Source organism: Marmota flaviventris, chromosome Y (assembly GCF_047511675.1).
Source record: "Marmota flaviventris isolate mMarFla1 chromosome Y, mMarFla1.hap1, whole genome shotgun sequence".
In the NCBI taxonomy this organism is placed as follows: domain Eukaryota; kingdom Metazoa; phylum Chordata; class Mammalia; order Rodentia; family Sciuridae; genus Marmota; species Marmota flaviventris.
Window position 1 is genome coordinate 8,979,009 of NC_092519.1, and position 10,921 is coordinate 8,989,929.

General features: G+C 48.1%; 1 pseudogene; it reads right to left on the minus strand.

Moving 5' to 3' along the window:
• Positions 1-1,895: 1,895 nt before the first annotated feature.
• On the minus strand, positions 1,896-9,962 carry LOC139703563 (protein transport protein Sec61 subunit alpha-like; annotated as a pseudogene).
• Between the last annotated feature and the right edge of the window lie 959 nt (positions 9,963-10,921).

Consider the following 10,921-nt stretch of genomic DNA (forward strand, 5'->3'; position numbering starts at 1 on the left):
AGATGTTGGTGACCGCCAACAGGATCCTGTCCCCAAGCTGATGGTGCCCAGGAAGGCAGCCAGGACTGAGAGGCCCCAAGGCACAGGCCCCCAGAGGCCGCCGCCATGGCTATGTAACAGGAGGAGGGCAGGTGGTCAGCCCTGGGCCACCGCAGAGGCCCCAAGCTGGCCACCAGTCATGCCCATGACTGAGACCACAACCTCAGGAGGCCCCACCACCTCCCTGAAGCATTATCTGCTAACACTCCTGTGGACCCCACTAATGCTATGGGACCTAGTCCCTGCTAGGGGACTGTGACTAGTCCACACTGAAAGGCTGCCGGAGGCAGTGGTCCACAACTGTCACCCCAGTATCTCAGGAGGCTGAGGCTGGAGGATCACAAGGTGGAGGCCAGCCTCACCTACTTTGCAAGGCCCTAAGCAGCTCCGCAAGACTGTGGCTTTTCCCGTGGTTTCTTCTTTCAGGAAAGGTCACCAAGTGAGAACCCACAGGACAATCTAGACTGCCACCTGACTTTGTAGACACAGCCCTTCTCACTGTGGCTGCTGCCGAGTGGCAGATGAAGAGCTAAGAAAATGGCAGAGGGCACCAGGGAGGCCGATGCACAGCGGCAGCAAGCACTCCTCCTGCCCCGGGCACCTGCACCCTGGGGCGTTTCCCACCCTCCCTCCTCTCCACCCCAAGGTGATGACCACACAGGCCACCTGGCCGGGGCCCAGCTGGTCTCTCTCTGCCATGGCCTTGTCTTTTGGAACTAACCTCCCTGCTTCAAACACCACCAGCACTCTTCAGCTCTGCTGGTCTCTCAGCCACATCCACCATCTGTCTTTTTTCAGTCTTGGGGATTGAACCCAGGGGTGCTCCACCCCTGAGCCCTGTCCCCAGCCCCTTTTTTGTATTTTATTTAGAGACAGGGTCTCAATAAGTTGCTTAGGACCTCACTAAGTTGCTGAGGTTGGCCTCCACCTTGCCATCTTCCTCCCTTGGCCTCCAGGCGTGCCCCACAGAGCCCAGCTCAGGTCCATCTGGAGCCCTACTCTGTGTTCAGAGCCTGGGAACCTGCTTCTGGATGCCTAGGGCAGCATGCCACCAGCATGAGCAGAGGTGAGGGCCCCTGCTGCCAGCACCAACTCTACAGAGCCCCATGCTGGGTCTCCAGGCTTCGTGTCCCTGGCTCCCTGCTGAGGGCGGCAAGCATCTTTTCCCAGCATCCAGCACTTAGCAGGTTCATGAATATCCAATGACACAGGGACTTTGCCTACCCTGTGATCCGCGAATGGGACCCATGGACAGGGGAGACACCAAGGCCCACCGGAGCTGGAGGCCTGGGAGCCACACCTACTGACTGGGGCGGGTGCTACACTCGCTGGTTGAGCTCATGCATCATGGATGTCTCCAAATGGTCCCGCATCATCATCTGCTGCTCCTTCAGTTGCTTGGCCACCTGCATGATGTCCAGAGCAGACGATGGGCTCAGAGGTGGGTTCGGAGGGAAAGGTCTCAAGCTGCTGGACAATTAAAGGGTTCTTCCTGCAGCTCTATGTCTTTTCACGGACTTTAAAATGCCCTAAGGGATTGGGGGTGCACCCCTGTCATTCCAGTGGTTTGGGAGGCTGAGGCAGGAGGATCACAAGTTGGAACCACTTAGCAAGGCCCTGAGCAGCTCAGTGAGACCCTGTCTCCAGATGAAATCTAACAAGGGCTGGGAGGTGGCTCGGGGGTTAAGTGTCTCTGGACCAACAAGGTGCCATAAGGAGAAGACCAAACAAGTGTGATTTTCCATTCTGACTTCAGGTTCTCAGACCTGCTGCTGATGGCTGAGCTCCATCCATCTGTACTTAATGCTCTGAACTGTCTCACCAAGGTGGGTGGCCCATCTGCATGTCATAAGCCATCACTGTGACAAAGCAACAAGTTTGAGTGACACTTTAAGCACGTCAATGCTGCAGTCCGGCTGGGCAAAATAATCGGGAGGTGACAAGGTGTGGTACTGGCCCTGGTAGCATGCAGTCTTGATGGGCAGGTCCACCCAGAAGCCCTGAGGACACAGAACAGGGGCCCTTCACTGCCTCGCTGCTCACTATGGTCCAGAGACATGAGAGGTGGCACCAGCTCTGGGGACCTGACTTATGACACTGCTGGAGAGCACCTGCCCCTTGCCTCACTCCCACTGTGCTTGGAGCACACACAGAAAAAAAAAAAAAAAAAACAAAAACAGAAAAACTGGTTTCAAAATGTACTAAAGTGCACTCTACGGCCATTTGTATCTAAACAAATGAACAAACAAACAAATCCAATTATACTGAAGCCAGAGACAGTGGCACATGCCTGTCATCACCAGCAGCGCTGGAGCCTGATGCAGGAGGACTGCAAATTGGAGGCCAGCCTCAGCAACTCAGCGAAACTCTGTCTCTAAATAACATATAAAAAGGGTTGGGGATGGTGCTCAGGGGTTAAGTGCCCCTGTGTTCCATCTCTGGTACCAAAAAAAAAAAAAAAAAAAGAAACGTAGACTTCCTGTGCTCATGCTGGACACACCTGGAAATGGATGACCACAGCAAAGACAAAGACGGAGGCGATGAGGTTCATGAGGTCGAGGAGATTCTGGCAGGAGAAAGCCTCTCTAAGGGCTCGTATTTGTCTGTGCGCTTGGCCCAGAGATGGAACAGTGCAATTCCATGCCTGTTGGCAGAGAAGGACACCAACTTTAAGGGAAGAACAAGGGGCTGGACTCCGCTGGGTCTTAGGCCTCCTCCTGGCCAAAGCAGAGGCAGGAGAACAGAATTAGCCAGGAGACTCAGCCAAGAGACTCATGGCACCCACAGTCACGGGGTCACAGTCTGGATTTTTTTTTTTTTTTGGCACAGGGATGGAACCCAGGGGCCCTTGGCCACTGAACGCCACCCCCAGCCTCTTTGTATTTCATTCACAGACAGTGTCTTGCTGAGTTGCTGAGGCCTTGCTGTTGCTGATGTTGGCCTCCAAGTTGAGATCCTCCTGCCTCAGCCTCAACAACAGGCAGAAAGGGGCCTGACCTTAGGAACAGGCCACAGACCAGCCAGGGACACTGCAGCACAGTGAACCAAGGTCCAACCACTTCAGAAATGGTGTGAGACTGACTTTAGGACAAAAGCACATTGGGAAACACTGTCACCATGGCCCCTGCTGCCAGGTCAGTGCTTCCCTAGACATGGCATCTGTGGGCAGAGTGGCTAACAGCTGGGGACTCAGACGTACCAGTCTCTCCCTGGGACAGCATTTTCCTGTCACCCCAGAGTTGGGACAGTAGGACTCCCATCACCTTCTGGACGGCCACTCAGATAGGCCATCTGTCCTGTAGACCACATGGATGGGATGTCTGTGACAGAAACGCTGTCCTAGCTTTCCCTGCCCCCCTGGCATACCTGTGGTGGTCTTCTGACAGCCCCTCTTCCTGCTGCCTCTGGCTATGTGGGACAACAGCTGATGTCCCTGTGGTCGAGAATCTGGAGACATGAAACCTTGAGCATTCTGTAAAGGAGGAAGTTCAGCAATCCTAGGGGGGGAAAGCAGGGACTTGTCCTGGCTCCTCTTGCCACCAATGACCTCTCTGAACTCCCCTCACTTGCTCCACTGAGCCACGTGCCGACCCACAAACACACCAGCTCATCTGTGCCCCAGGGCCTTTGCACCCGCCAGGTTCTCTAGACAGACCCATAACACTCTTCCCCAGTCACCAATTTTTATTCTCTGCTCTACTCTGACCAGGTGCCCTGGGATGACACTGATGCGCACATGTCTTACATTATATCCCTTTGTATTCTTAGCATGCACAGAAGCGCCTGGTGCTTAACAGCATCTGCCTGACAAGTGTCTGGAATGAAAGCTGGGTTACAGCAATGGCAGGGTGAGGGCCTTAGGAGTTTTCTGAATGTTTAACATGGTCATTTCTTGCAAGTCACTACCCACTGATCTCTGGGAACTGGGTTGTTTCATGTGCTATGTCGCCCTGGGGGCAAGAGCTGTGTGACATCTGTACTGTCCACTTCCCTCCCAGCCTGGATTGTCCCCCACCTCAGGGAAGATGGACCAACTGTGCTCTCCACCCTAGGGGCATTTCCACACCCCACTTTCCAAGTCGCAGGCTGAGCCGTGGTGGCACTCCTGGTAACAGGTGGCCCTTCCAGCTGCAAGCTACCTGTGCCTGCTCCACCCTCTTCTTGCCCTTCCTGGGGGTGTCCCCATGGCTCCACCATTTTGGCTCCTTACAGCACCACTCAAAGCCCCCGAGGTAGCCCCTCTGCCCCTGCCAGGTCCCAGAGGTGGCCAAGGGCATCCACCTCCAGGTCTCGGTTGTCTGTGGCCTTCATCTCTTGCTAAGTTCTAAGGCCCTCACTCTGATGTCACAGTGGCTGCCTCAGGCTGGATGGCTGTGCCATCTCCCCAGCCATTTTCTTAGCCTGTTTCCCAGGGACAGCAAATCATTCCTTCCAAAACTGTCCCCTTACTCACTATCCTGCTTCCGAGCAAAGTGATCCTCTGGCTGGCTGCCATGGCCCAATCCTTCACTGACTGGCCCCTGTGGCCACTACTGCTCCCTCTCCTTTCAAAGGCAGGCCCCGCCAAAGCCAGGAGGTCTTGGCAGATACCCCAACTCCTACCCAGCTTTCACCCCCACATCCACAGCTGGGGTCCAGCTGCTTTGCACCCCCAGATCCTCAATTCACCTTAGATTTTCTGAAATTCTAGGAAGAGTCTGGTGTCCCTTTGCCTACTCTTCTGTAAGTGTCCCCGACCCTCCTTCCCAAGGTCCAGTCTTTCCCATGGGATCCCTCAGGCACCCTGCAGGGACCCATCTGCAGTTTCCTTAATTTGATGACATGGCACTGGAGGCCAGCTGAGAACCAGCTCCACAATCAATTCCAAGAAAACACGAAAATGCACACAAATATTTTCCATGAGAAAATTCCCAGCAAATAACAGATTCAGGGTTCAGAGGCCAAAAGAAAAAGAAAGGAAAAAAAAGTCAATTTCCCTCTCCTAAAAAGTCTCACATATTTTGCAATTTTTATTTTATTAAGATTTGTAAGCCAGGTGTCATGGTGCATGCCTGTAATCCCAGTGGCTCTGGAGGCTAAGGCAGGAGGATTGCAAATTGGAGGCTAACCTCAGCCAAATTGGGGCTCTAAGCAACTCTGCGAGACCCTGTCTCTGAATAAAATACAAAAGAGGGTTGGGGATGGGGCTCAGGGGTTAACTGTCCCTGAGTTCAATCCCCAGTGCCTTCTGCCCCAAATTGGCAATACTGCGGATTGAACTCAGGAACAGTCATTCTACCCCAGCCCTTTTGAGGCAGAGTCTCACTTATTTGCCAAGGCTGTCCTTGAACTTGTAATTATCGAACTAACTGCTCCTTGCCTGAACAAGTGGTATGGTGTAGCAATTTCATTTTTAGAATCTTATTCACTAAGAATAACTGCTAAAATATGTGCAGATGATTGGCCGAGGATATTCACTTCGATGCTAACTGTGACTGAGAAAGGACTGAAGTGTCCACCAGAAGAAAATTGGCTAAAATCAACACTTCTTTATCCTTGCAGTACAGGTTCCTGCTAAGAAATATGAGGCAGAATTACTCTGTGGCATGTTAACTATCCTTGAAATATTCTTATAAGATGTGAAAGTTTAAATTTCATTTTGAATGTAAGTGTTGTTGTTGTTGTTATTATTATTATTATTATTATTATTATTATTATTTACTAGGGATTTAACCCAGGACCACTTAACCTCTGATCCATGTCCCCAGCTCCTTTTATATTTTATTTAGAGACAAGGTCTCACTGAGTTGCTTAGGGCCTCACTAAGTTGCTGAGGCTGGCCTCCAACTTGTGATCCTCCTGCCCCAGCCTCATGAGCTGCTGGGATGACAGGCTTGAGCCTCTGCACTGAGCTATATTTTTAAAACTTTGCACACTGAAAATTCAGAAGAATTGTTTCTGAAACAGATATTTTCCCCCAGAGGAATATCCTGCATGCATGGAAACTTTCTGCAGAGGTGCCCCATGGGAGGCAGGGCCCTCACCTTGGTCGGTGTTCATGTAGTGGGGTTGAAGGCCTTCCTCAGGATGGTTTAACAGATGTTGCTTGAGATGGAGAAGGAGAAGCCAGAGCCCAGGCCATGACTTTCTAAAGAAGCTCATCCAAAAAAAGGACGATCAAGCCTGCCACAAAGAAGTGCAAAATTAAAATAAATAAATTAATAAAAGTGGACTCTGTGTTACTGGCCCCAGGGTCCTGATTCCTTCCATTTTCAATGATTGGGCTTTCTACTATAAATGCCAAATAAGAGGCCCTTCTCAATCTGTCTCACAGGAATTCAGAAGCCAAATCCAGGGTCTTTCTATTCTCTATTTTTTAAAAATCTGTTTTTTAGTTGGAGGTTAATACAACATCTTTAATGTATTTTTAGGGGGTGCTGAGGATGGAGCCCAAGGCCTTGCATGTGCCAGGTGAGCCTCTACCACTGAGCCCCAGTCCCAGCCCCTACGTTTTTTTGTTTTTGTTTCTTAATTGTTTGGGGGTTTGCAGGTGGACAGCATGCCTTTATTGATTTCAATATTTCTCTTTGTAAATGGGTGCAGTGTCTTTATTTGATTGATTTCTTTTTGGGTGGTTCCCAGCCTCCAACCCAGGGCCTCACCCTGCTCAGGCCAGTGTTTAGCCCTGAGCCCAGCCCTGATCCTGGCCTGGCCCCAGCTCTGGCTGAGTACTGCTGAGGAGGAAGAGGGATGAAGGGGTCACTCAGGAAGCGGGGTGCGAGAGGGGTTCACCTGCATGGTGATCAGCAGACAGATCCCAGCGCCCATCTCTGAGGGTACCCTGTCCATGCCTGTCATCACATCCATGATGGACTGGCCTATGGTGACGATCATGCTGAACACTAGGATCCCAAGAAAACCCTGAGAAGAGTGTGGCAGGAACATAGATGACACTGCCCCCTGGGGACTTGGTGAGGAGTGTCCAACTGTCACACATCAAAGTGCATGAGAACTCAGAGGCTTTCTAGTGAAAGCACCTTTGGTCTTTTTTGTGGCTTTAGGGATTGAACCCAGGGCCTTGTGAATGGTAGGCAAGTGCTCTACTAAACCTCAGCCCAGTCATCCTAAATTCTTTGTTTAAAAAATGATCTTGAATTCTTAAGATACAAAAACATTTTAAAAAATTGTCAAGGGTAAGGAGAAAACTTCTGGGGCTGTAGCTCAGTGGGAGAGGCACTGAGTTCCATTTCCAGGTTTTCAAAAAATTAATGTTAAAAACAAAGAGAGAAAGAGGAAAAAAACAACTGATTTGGGCTTTAGGAAAATAATGCAATTTTTTTTGGTTTGTTTGTTTTGCTTTTGGTACCAGGGATTGAACTCAGGGGCACTAAACCACTGAGCCCCATACCCAGCCCTATTTTGTGTTTTATTTAGAGACAAGGTCTCACTGAGCTGCTTAGGGCCTCGCTGTTGCTGAGGCTGGCTTTGAACTCACAATCCTCCAGCCTCAGCCTCCCGAGCTGCTGGGATTAGAGGCGTGTACCACTGTACTAAGCCAAGTATATTTCAAAATGTCCAAAATAAAAATTGAAAAAAAGAAAACCACTTATTAGTGCTTTAGAAGAATAATGCATTAATTTAAGGCATTGAATAATAAATGCATTACTTAATATTTAATAATGCATTACTTAATTCATTAATGATTAATGCATTAATACATAAAAATATTCTAGGCTCTTGATTTGTGTCTGAAACTCACAAATTTAAATTAGATGGATTTCTCACTCAATTGTTTCACCTTCTAACTTAAGATCTCTGAGGCTTGCTGTATGGAAGATGGCAGAGTAGAAAATTGTAAATATTGTTTTCTAAATAATACATTCCAGTTAACAGAGGCTAGGCTTGGCTGACTCTGAGGCTGGTCCCCATTATTGGCACTGCCTATCATTTGATATGGCCAATACTGAGACTCCAGAACTATTATCTAAATGTCTTCCGCATCACAAAACTAATCAACAGCAGAGATAGACTGAGAGGATAACCTTTCTGCTCATGAAATCCTTTTAAATGCCAGTAGAAAAATAGCACTTGCTAAATAACTACCATGTGCTAGGCACTGTGAGAGTGATTATTCAATTTAATTCTTTTTTTTTTAAATTTAGTACTAAGGACTGAGCATACATGCTTCATATCTGAGCACCATCCCCAGCCATTTTTTTAAATTTTATTTAGAGACAGGGTCTCAATGAATTGCTTAGGGCCTCACTAAGTTGCTGGGGATGGCCTCCAACTGGTGATCCTCCTGCCTCAGCCTCCAGAGCTACTGAAGTTACAGGCATACTCCACAGCACCTGCTTTGATTTAATTCTTATGACAGCTCTGAAGTAGATGTCACCTCCTTCGTGAGGTATGGAAATCATGGCTGACGAAGGGGTGACCTCCATGTCCTGATCCTTCAAGTCCATCCTCTGGGGCATTCCTGCCCTCCCCTGCCCTGCCTGGCCTTTCCCCATACCCAGCACCTTCCAGAAGTTCTCTCACTAACAGGCCATTGAGCACCTACAGGGTTGGCAGGCCAAGAACACAGGCCAAACTGGGTTGTTTTAATGCCCCCAATTTCAGAGCCAATTCAAATTCTCAACTAGACACCAGAACTGTACCCATGATCTTTCTTACACTTCTGGGCTCCATTGAAAAGGGCTTGGTCTTTTGGGGTGTCACCCACTTCAATCTTCTTGGTTTCAGCCAAGAGTTGCATGATGACAATTGTAATCATACCCAGCTCCATGAGTGTGCCTAAGGAAAGAGGAAGCCACAAAGCTGCTGTGAGCTCAGGAAAGCAAGACACCACTTAATAAAATGAACCTACAGAATTGCATGAGACCCCTTCTCCACACTGGATGGGCTGCAAGGTTGCTGGCAGCATTTATAGAATAACCCTCCAAAACCAAAGATTAGAACACAACTGAGTCCCTCTGTTGAGCCCACGAGACCCTGTGTCATTCTGTTTGGAAAGTCACATACCCCTCAACAGCCTGCTGCATTCCCATCCCCATGGACAGATACATTCTAGCTGGACAGAGGTCAGAGAGGCCCATCCTTCATCAGTTCATAAAACTGGAGAACATTCCAATCATTTCCAGAGTCTGCAGACAGGGTTGGCACAATTGGATCTAGTTGGGAATCAACCTTTTCTTTCCATCATGTTCAGATGAGCTCTGATTCTGAGTGACTGGAACCTCATTTTTAAACCATGTCCATCAAATGCACCATCAACATACACAAGAAAATCATTTCCAGACCCACAGGTGACTGGTTAGAGTCAACCCTCCACTGTCACTCATGGTTTTTATCCATATATTTCACCTGTAGATATGAAAAAGATGCAGATGAGAAACCAATGGAAAGTTCTGGAGAATGTTCTAGATGGACATGCCATCTCATTTCAGGGATTTCAAACACTCTAGTTTTTTCAAGTTTTCAGAAATTCTCAAGCAGAGACTTATCTTGCTCTTCCAGGTTTTGTATTGCATTCAAATCCAACTCTAAAGAAGATGGTGTTGCCCAGGCTGAAAGCACCGTTGATCAGGCTGTTCGACATGGCACATGCAGACTTTCCAGGTCACGGAGCTGCCCATTCTCTGAGCTCTGCAGAAAGGCTGTCATTCAACTAAATGGTGCTGGTCCATCAGAGAAGGGGCAGAGTGAGTCTGAGCCTCCCTCTGTTGGAGGCCAGAATCCCTCACATCCAGTAGAAAGAGTCCGCAGATTCTGAGGCCATAATATCAAATAGAGGATCTGGAAACAAGCAGAAACCAAAGGAGTGGCATGTGAGTCCACCCTCTCCCCCCTTCCCTAACACCAGCACAGGAGACTGGATTGACCTGTCAGCAGACTAAGAAGATGAAGAGGGGGGTGACCATCCACAGCACCTTCTCCTTCAACTGAATCTGCAGAAGGGGCAGAGTCAGAGGACATGAAGTTTCCCAGTAAGTCAATAAAAATGGAGTCCAACAGACCCTTTCTCTGATCACCAAGGAAAGCCAAGGAGGGCTGGGGGCACAGCTCCATGGGGAAGCACTTGTCTAGCATGCATGATGCTCTGGGTCCAGTCTCCAGCAGACACCCTCCCCCAAAAAAGAGAAGAAGCCAAACCATACACCAAGCAGAGTCCTGAAAGGTGAGTCTCATGCTTTCTGTGGTCAAAGCCAATGTGAAGATGTCTGTAAGTGTCACGTCTGGGAATCCTGATATTATATAGCATCATGATCTTCCCACTGCTTAAGTGAGTTTAATAGCAAAGCTGTGCTCTTAACCACTGACATGAACAGTTTAGATTCTCAAGGTGAGGCAAGAAGAAGGCAAGTTCAAAGCCAGCCTCATCAAAAGCAAGGCACTGAGCCACTCTATGAGACCCTGTCTCTCCATAAAAAACAAACTAGGGCTGGAGACATCTCTTAGTGAGTGGTTGCTTCTGAGTTCAATCCTAGGGATAAACAAACAAACAAACAAACAAATAAATAAATAAATAAATTCTTTTTGTTGTTGATATTTTTAAAATAATATTTTAGTCTTTATTTTATTTACCTATTCTCTGATGTTTAGTATTTTTTCTTCTACTAGTTTTGGGTCTGACATGTTCTTGATTTTCTACCTCCTTGAGGTGGAAGACTTGGTTGTTTTCTTTTTGATGTAGGTATGTACTGATCTAATCTTCTTAAAATTGCCTCTGCTCTAAGCTATAGGGTTTTTTATTTTGTGTTTGTATCATAATTTTTCTAAAGAATTTTTTAAAATTTTTCATTCTATTTATTCATTGACTCTTGGTTATTTGAGAGCTTGTTATTACATTTGCAGACATGCAGAATGTTTCTGAAGTTCCTAATGTTGTACATTTCCAGTT